General features: G+C 40.1%; 1 non-coding gene across 1 annotated transcript; it reads left to right on the top strand.

Moving 5' to 3' along the window:
- Positions 1 to 3,054: 3,054 nt before the first annotated feature.
- On the top strand, positions 3,055 to 3,161 carry LOC125147160 (U6 spliceosomal RNA). The gene has a single exon (XR_007145034.1). It is a non-coding gene; the product is annotated as a U6 spliceosomal RNA (small nuclear RNA).
- Positions 3,162 to 9,070: the final 5,909 nt, after the last annotated feature.

The raw sequence follows: 9,070 nt of genomic DNA, 5'->3' as shown, positions 1-9,070 counted from the left end.
CTCAAGCTAAGAATGACTTTTTATGTTTTTGAAAGATTGTAAAAAACAAAAATGAAAACAAAGAACACAAAGAGACAAAGAATATGGTGACAGAGACCATATGTGGTCTGCAAAGCCTAAAATATTTACTATCTGGCCCTTTATAGAGTTACTCCACCTTTGGCCTGGTCTGGCCTAGGGTATCAAAAGAAGACTCTGTCCCCAAATTGGGAAGCCTAGAGGGGTTTAGACAGACAGCAATGTCCCCAGAAAACTAGAGCATTGAGACTAAAGCAGGAATGAGGTTTGTGTGAATAATATACCAATTCAAGAGTCACATAGTGATTCCCTAAATATTTTTTGAATGTGGGTTCATAAGACAGGCAGACCTGGTTGAATCCTGGCTCTTTCTTCCTACCTGTGACCATCACCAGGTTATCAACCTCTGTGTGTCTCAGTTTCCCTACTTGTGGAATGGAGATGATAACTCTACTTACCGCCTGGAATTGTTTTTGGAAGATTAAATGCAATAAGACATGTAAAGCATTTAAACAGCGTCCAGTGCACAACACACAAGAAATACTAGCTTTTAGAGTTTTGAGAAGATAGAGACCTGGAGATGGAAATGAACATGGCATATGGTAAGCAACAGTAAGATGGTGGATTGGTTTGGTAAATAACAGTAAACAAATATCACTTATCATTATTATCATCAATGCTATGATTCTGTTGCTATTATTGGAACTCAGGGTCTGGTTGAGGGAACCTGGTGTTCTCCTCCATAAAGCATGGGGGTTGCTAAGGTCCCTTCCAGCTCTGTCTTTTTAATTTTTTGCCAGTTTCTCCCTCCTTCCTTCCCTCTATGCGGAACATGCTTAATTCTCTTTGACGTTTCTGATAGCAGGGTAATTTCTTCCCCATCCTCTTTAAAAATCCTGATCATGTAAGAACTGATTCTATTTTTCCCTTCACCATTCCCAGTGATCTCTCTTCCTTTTGTAGCCCCTCCCCCTCCAGGCACTTCCAACAAAAGAGTCAGGTCATTTTTCATGTGGTATCAGCGGAGCGTCAGCCTCCGAAGCGTTTGTCCTCGTTTCTCTGGGTGTCGGAAGTTCTCCGTCTTCCCACTAGGACTTTCTGAGAGCATGGAGTGGCTCCCAGAATTTCTAATCCTTCCTGCTGCAACTGACCCTCTTCCCACACTTTGAGAAAAAAACGATTGGGGAAGAAAAAAAGGCCAGCAGAGGAGGGAGGTATGCAGCCCTGGCCCACTCAGCCACACAAGGTCTGTGCTGGTGAACAGGCTGCACCCTGCCTGTTACTCATGGCTGCCTTGAGAGGCTGGTCTGGGGAGAAAGATTAGGGTCATCAAGATAAGGCAGAGAATATTCAAACTGGAAGCAAAGAGGGGCTGTTTTTCCAATAGTAAGCAATCAGGGAACAGGAGGATGTAATTTGCAGATTAGGAAAGTGAACAAAGAACATAAAATTAACTTTATAGCAAAGAGGAGCACAGTCTGTTTGAAGAAATAAACCTCCATAAAGCATTATTGTTGATAAAATCAGACTGTTGATTTAAACTAAGTAGGAAATATGACCAAATCAGGGAGACGATGGGGGCTCAGTGGAAGCTCAAGTGGAAACTTCAGGCAGGGATGGAAGGCTGGGGTGGAAGGCTAGGGTGGGCTGGAGAAGCCTACTGGGGCATCTCAGCCCTGGGGGAGAGATTTAGGACCAAAGCAAGGATGCCTGTGCTCAGGGCATAGATAGGAGGGACGTGCCTTAGCAGGATGGCCAAGCCGCCTTCACTTAGGGATTGTCTTTATTTGAAAAGTGGCATTGATTTCTAAGAACTCGTAAATAGCAAACATGCTCCTGCACACATGCATTCCCTTCCTCCCCCTTCTGTTTTTAATTCTCAAAGACCCACAAAAACTCATCTGAAACACCAGCAACTCTCTGCTTGAACGCCAGTAGTGATCTTTGTACCAAAGCAGAAAAGTCCCAACACAATGCCTTTGATCCTGAGGTGATTGGAACAGAGTTTCTGTCTGCCCCCTTTTATCATACACAAGTTGGCCAGACTAGGATAACACTCATGCAGTGGGTAGTGAGAAATTCAGCTCTGTGCTGTGAGCTGCACTTTATTTCCCTGTGCCATGCCTTCGTGGCTCCACATTGACTGGCATGAGAGACTTATTATTGTTTTTTTGCTGTCTTTGACCTGTGGAGGCAGGACTCTTCCCAAAGACTGAGGTTCAGAGAAGCATCCCTGTGTAGTAGTGCACTCAGAAGTCTTAATTTGCCTCTCCCAGTCCAATCTTCTTCCTTTCCTATCCTGCTCTGAGCCCTGGAAGCTGCCTTGGAAACCCCTCACCTTCTGGCATTTGGTAGAATGCCAGTACAGCTTATGGGAGGCACCACTAGGACACAAGTAGACTAGAGAAAGAGGGAGAGCAGAGTACTATGGCCTAGATTCCCTCCCTGCCAGCCTGCAGGCTGGCAGTGCCTTTCTTTACCAGAGTTCAGAGTGAGTTAAGGGCCCTGGCCTTGTCCCTTCAGGCACAGGGGTGTTCATAGCCCCCTTTATAGCTCCTACTCTTGGATTTCTTCACCATCCTTATTTGGCTTCCCTTAAATGTGCCCTTGCATAACAGTCCCTTCATTAAGCTCCCCACTAATGCTCCCATTTGAGTGTGCCATTCTTGTAGGACCTCGAAGGATACAAATAATGAGAGCTCCTATTTGGAAATCAAAAGGTGTGGGCTACAGCTGAGAACCTCTTACAAGTTGACCATGTGAACTGGGCAAGTTGCTCGTCCTTTCTGGCCTTGGTTTCTTCATTTGTGAAATGGGGATGATGGTGAGGTCATCTTTCAGTTAAAACAGGCTATAATTCTGTTTCCACTAGAGGTGTAGTGGGCAGGGCTCTGGAGGAAAATAAACATTAGTTTCAATCCTGGTTTTTATACTTTCTAAGTGTGTGGCCTTGGCCAAGTCTCTCAATCTCTTTAAATCTGGGTTTGCATCTTCAGTAAAACATGGAAGGTGACTCTTTCCTTGCAAGTTGAGGTGGTGCTTGCTTTGGCAGCACATATACTAAAGTTGGAATGATACAGAGATTAGCATGGGCCCTGCACAAGCATGACACACAAGTTGAGGGGGAGGATTAAATAAAATTACATGTTTGAAAGCAGCTAGGATAGTTCTCATTACACAGGAGGCCTCCAATCCATGGTAGAAACTTTCTCTTCTTTCCTGGCTTTCTTGAAGGGAAAATGCCAAAGCACGAGGGAAAAGAAGTTTGTTGGCTCTGGGATTTCCATTCTTTCCACCTCTAATTCTGTTTATTTATATTTGCTTACATCTTAGCTCACAGACTCCAATTCATTTATCCCTTCCAGTCTGTCTGCAGATTTCTCCCTGGAGCCATTGCTTCAAAAGGAGGGCAGGTCTGTGGTTAGCTGGAGGAAGCAAACCAGAAAGATCAGGCTCCAGGTACTATGCTACTCGGCTGACCTAGTGTTCTGACTAGGACAAGGATTTCTTTCAGCTCAGAGCTCTCTGGGACAGCTGACACATTTCAGGGACCTTACTTTTCTTCTTTATGCAGAAGTCATCCTCATAACTGAAGGATTGGGCCTCTAATTTTTCACGTAACCATTCATACCTGGATTTTAGGTCACAGGGAACTCTCATCAAACTCAATTATATTCCTGTTCACCCCCAAACTTCCCATAAGTGATTTTGTAAAGTATATAGAGTGGGACTCTTAAAATTTTTGCTTCAAGTTTCAGTATTTAAGTGCATGAACTGCCACAGATAGGTCTAGATGTGGACAAAGCTGTGAGTGAAAAAAAAGTTTATTATTAGTTTCTTCCATATATTTTCAGTGTTCTCTTCTTACATTTCAGCATCTCAGCCTCCAGGTACCCAACATCTGTAACTGCCTGTAGTTCACCAGAGACCCCTTGCAGTCAAATAGACCCCTGTAATTCTACCCCTATTGAGTATATAAACTTATGTGTCTGCCCGTACCCACTGAATGCTCTCAAATATGTGATAACTTGATCTGTTCTTTTGCCTATCCACCCATTCATCTGCCCACCCACTTTAACAGTTAATTGACATATGCTGATTGGAGATGCACAAAATGTGGTGATAGGCTTTGTGTAATCATTTTTTAAAAATGTCACACATAGTTTCAGAAAATATCGAGTGTATTTGCAGGCCCAAAACAAATTAAAAAGATAAAAAATTCTCTCACAATAATACTAGTGCAAGTAAGGGCTAAGTATCCAAAAGTGAGAATAGACATTGTTGAGGTTCAGAAGAAAGAGGAAGCACAACAGGGAAAGAGTAATCAGGACTGTCTTTAGAGAAGATATGGGAATAGAGCCAGACCTTAAAGGATGAGTAGAGTTTCTGTCAGTAGAAAGAAAGGGGGAAGGTACCAGGGAAGGGATGGGGGCAGGGGAAATGAGAAAGATAGGAGACAGAATTCTAAAAGTAGACCTGTTTGACTGGAGTATAGCATTTGCAAAACTAGCTGTGCTAAGATTGGAAAGGTTGGTTGAGACTGGTTTCTGGAAAAGAGGCTGGAATGTGAAGCTGGGAAGCATAAGCATTTCCTACAGGTAATAAAGAGCTCCTGAAGATTTTTCTAGCCAGGGAGAGCTATCTAGTAGAAGTCTGCAGAATGACTTTGAATATGGAGTGTTTGCATTGTCTGTTGACTCACTGATTCACTGATTTCATGCAACAAGAGCTTAATGAGCCCTCCTAAGTGCTTAATTCAATGATCATAGCTGGACACTAGTTATTATGTCCTAGTTCCTTCAGAAATCAAAGGAGGCCTTGCTTTGGGGAGAGCTTCTTAATTCATCATGACCAAATATTTAACCCAGAGAGAAGGAATACAAATAACCACTACAGTTAATTCTTTTTTTAAAAAAATATTTTTATTGTAAAATTAAACACAGACACAGAAACCCAAACCAAACCAATGTGTGGCTTAGTGAAATTATTATACAGTGAACACTGTTATAACTACCACCAAAATCAAGAAATAGAATTGCCAGCCACCCCTATTATAACCCCTTCACATGCCTCATCCCAACACAATCCCTTCCTATCTCCAGAAGTTATCACTATTGTGACTTTTATAATAATTACTTATTTGCATTTATTTATGGTTTTATCACTCAACTGAGCATCCCTAAACCCTATAGTTTATTTTTTCCCATTTTTTAAAACTTGATATGTTTTTTAGGTCTCTTTTAATTTATGGTTTCCTCCTTCCACATCTTTCTTTTCCTTATAGTTTATCTGGTAACAAATTTGGGTCATTTAGCCTGTCAAGTTTCCTACAGTCAGATTTGCTGACTGCTCACTCATGGTACAGTTCAATGTGTTCCTCTGTCTTCTCTATTTCCTGCAAATTGGGAGCTGAATCTAGAGGCTTGTCCTGACACAGGTCTGATGCCTTTAACAAGGTTAAGGTAGTATTATGTTTTGTGTCTGGTTTACGCTGTTCTTTAATGTTAGTCCTAGCAGATCTTCAATGTCTACATCCATTAATTCATTGGGAGTTGAAAAATAGTAATATTTTAATTTTATATGTCCTTTTAATTATCACCCGGCATACTTTTATAAAGAGACACTTTCCCTCATCTACTATTTTGTAACATAGTACTATAATTCATATAGGATAGCTAGGATGAGGTTTGATTATTTCCTTTTATTTACCCAGTTTTCAAGATGACAGTTGGATCATTGTTTCTTCAGAAGGTGACCAGTTATTATTTTTAAGATATATGTCATAATCTCTTGGATTTATATATATTTATATTTGATTAGTTTCAGTCTATTATAAAGCTCAAATCTTTGGCCAGTGGAAAACTCTTCAAGGTGCTTCCTGAGATCTTCTGACATGACCCTAGTAGTTTTTGATAGCTTCCTTCTAACTGCATGTCAGGATGTTCCAAACTCATCATAAACATTTCCTGCCTTAGACCTGGAATTAGCCATTTCTCCAAGAAATCCTGGTTTAGTTCAATGGGCTATGTCATTTGAAGATCAAATCTGAATGCTGGAGATGAGCACTGCTGTTGGGTTGACTTTGTTTTTAAACCCTTTTAGTGAAAAGAGCTGGAATAGACAAATACCCCATGAGTTTATACTGATATGTCTAATTCAGATTCATATCTACATTGTTTATTTAAAATCTTATATTATCTACATAGTTCCTTTAACTAAAAAATCCTTTGAGGCGTGGGAGATGGTAGAATTAGAATGTCCCATAATTAGCATTTGCTTTTTTCTACTTTATATATACAACATCCTCAGAATAATAATATTTGTACTATTACTGACATTATTTTTAGTGAAAGCAGATAAAATGTTTTTTGCATATGCTAATCATATCCCCAATTTTTATAGTTGTAGTATATTTGCAGTTGAATCATATACTAGACTGTCTACCTTTCAACCCTCATTTAGTTTTTTATCTACAAGTAACTATATATCTGATATTCACCAGCAGTACCTGACTGAAACTTGTTCTTTAGAAGACTCCTTAGGAATGGCTCATGGGAATAATATTCTCTGAGTCTTTACATGTTATTAGCAGCTTGTGATTTCCTGGATAAAAAATCCTTAGTTCACATTTTCTCTCCTTGAATATTTTAAATACATTACTCTAATTTCTTCTAGCAAAAAGCTTTGCTGTCAAAAAAAATCTGAGGATAAATTAATTTGATTTCCCTTGTAAGTTATATGCTCCTTTTGCTTAAATATCTATTTTTTCCCCTTTTCTTTTAAATACAGTTTTTTTTTTCCTGGAATATGTCCTGGTTTTGGTCATTCTGGGTCAAATTTCTCAGGTACAGGGTATGTTTTTTCAACATATAGTTCAAATCACTTTATTATATTAGGAAAACTTTATTGAATTACAGTTTTTGGTATTTTCTTTGTTCTCTTTTTCTTGGGATTCTTCTGTTCCTTTGCTTTCTTCTTTAGGGTTTCCTAGTAGTTGTATATTGGATCCTCTTTGCCTATCTTCCTGTTGACTCTTTTTAATGTAAACTCCTATTGTTTGGATTTTACCATAATTCATAAGAGGTCTGGGCAAATGTGCACCTATTCCTAACTGATTTGTGATTTGGGGATAATGACTGACCATGGTCTTTTATATTATTTTCTTCCTACTGCGGGGGCGGGAGGGGGGACACTGGAAAAACTGATCTGTAATCCCCAATGGATAGTATACATTTCCAGTAGAATAGTAGGCCAGTAGAAAAGACAGTTTGGTGTCCTGAGACTTTTGTTTTCACTCAGACCATGCAGTCTAAAAATCTGAGATTGGTACCTCCTATCTTTATGAGATTAGAAATCTTTGCTTTTTCTAAATACTAATGCCCATGGGGCACAGAAAACCTCACTTTCATCAAGCATATAAATTTAAGAAGATTTCACTTATCTGTTTCACCATAGAACCCAAAATAGCAATGATGAGAATGGCTCTCGAGGCTATTCTTGATATGAACAAATGCATGGAAGCCAGTCTGAGCAAAACATGACTTATGGCTTAATAGAATATTTTCTAATGGAGAAGGAATAAAATAATTGTCCTCCAACATCCTGTGTTCTGTGTGGTTCAGAGAAAAACCACTCATTATAATAGTGTGAAGTTGCTGGTCCACATGACCTGGACTTTTGTTTCTGAATTACAAATTTAGTGACTTAAACAATACAGATTTATTCTTATACAGTTCTGGAGGGCAGAGTCCAAAATGGATTAAAATCGAGGTGGGTTAAAATCAAGTGTTCCTTCCTCAGAAGGAACCCTTCTGAGACTGGGGGCAGAATTTGCTTCCCTGCCCTTTTCAGCTTCAGGTAGCCATCAGTATTTCTTGGCTTGTGGCCCTTTCTTTCCATCATCAAAGTGTATCACTCCAATCTCTACCTCATCACTTCACTTTCTCTCTGCAGCCACATCTTTGCATTCTTCTTATAAGGACACTTGTGATTACATATAGGGTCCACCTAGATAATTCACAATATTCTCCCTATTTCAAAATCCTTCACCTAATCAAAGTCCCTATGGTCATGTAAGGTAAAATTCATAGGTTATGGGGATTAGGACATGGATATCTTTGGGCGGCCACTATTTAGCATACCATATGCGTAACAGTTTTGCACCAGAGAATCCCTAATAACAGAGGGAAGTACACTCATTTCCAGGTTGGTGATAAGGTTGAAGCTCAAAATAGTCTCCTGGAAGCCTTCAATTTCTTTGAAGACTTACATTTTACTTTAAAAATATTTGAGTTTTGCAGGGTACTCTACACGTATGCTTGCTTCCTAATAAGAATAATCTCCCTAGCATAATTTTCTGCAACAAAAGAAAAATTGGTCTGGGAACATGTGCCATAATTCTTCCATGGCTGTAAGGACTCTGGAATACCACATTACACCATAGTAGGAACCGTATCTAATTCGGATGGCATGACATCCCACCATAGGAAAGAGGGCAAATTAAGAGGTGTCATTAGCCTCAACTACAACTGACTCAGGCCTAACCCAATAATTGGTGGGGAGAGGATCTCCAATAGATTCTGATTTTCTCTTGTTCAGAATCCCCAATCATGCCTGAGTCCCATGAATGAGGCAGGAAGTCTCAGTGGGGCATGAGGTAAAGATGGCAAGTCATACTTGTTCTTCAATTAGAAAGTGAGTCCCAGGAGATCATGGATACCATCTACTCTACAGTGTTGAGTCAAGAGCTGATTGTCATGGAATGCTCATCTGTGGATTGAGTCTCAGAATGGACCTTCCTTGTTTTCCTGACCCAGAGTTCATGGATGGGATCTCCTGCCTGTCACAGGACTTGTCATGCACAGAATCAGCATTCTAGGCTTGACTTCTACTAAAGGAGAGGGAGGAGCTTTTTTTCTGTCCTGCAGTTCTTTGCATGATAGGCCATGCATAGTTATTATGCACACTTCTCTGAATCCTTCCTACTCTTCTCCCCCCAGCCCCTTCTGCTCTGTAACTGCTCAGGGTCCCAGGACAGTTGAAACTGGACCAT

Source organism: Prionailurus viverrinus, chromosome A1 (assembly GCF_022837055.1).
Source record: "Prionailurus viverrinus isolate Anna chromosome A1, UM_Priviv_1.0, whole genome shotgun sequence".
NCBI classification, from domain to species: domain Eukaryota; kingdom Metazoa; phylum Chordata; class Mammalia; order Carnivora; family Felidae; genus Prionailurus; species Prionailurus viverrinus.
Note: the sequence above shows the minus strand (reverse complement) of the source record. Positions and strands in the feature narration are given on the sequence as shown.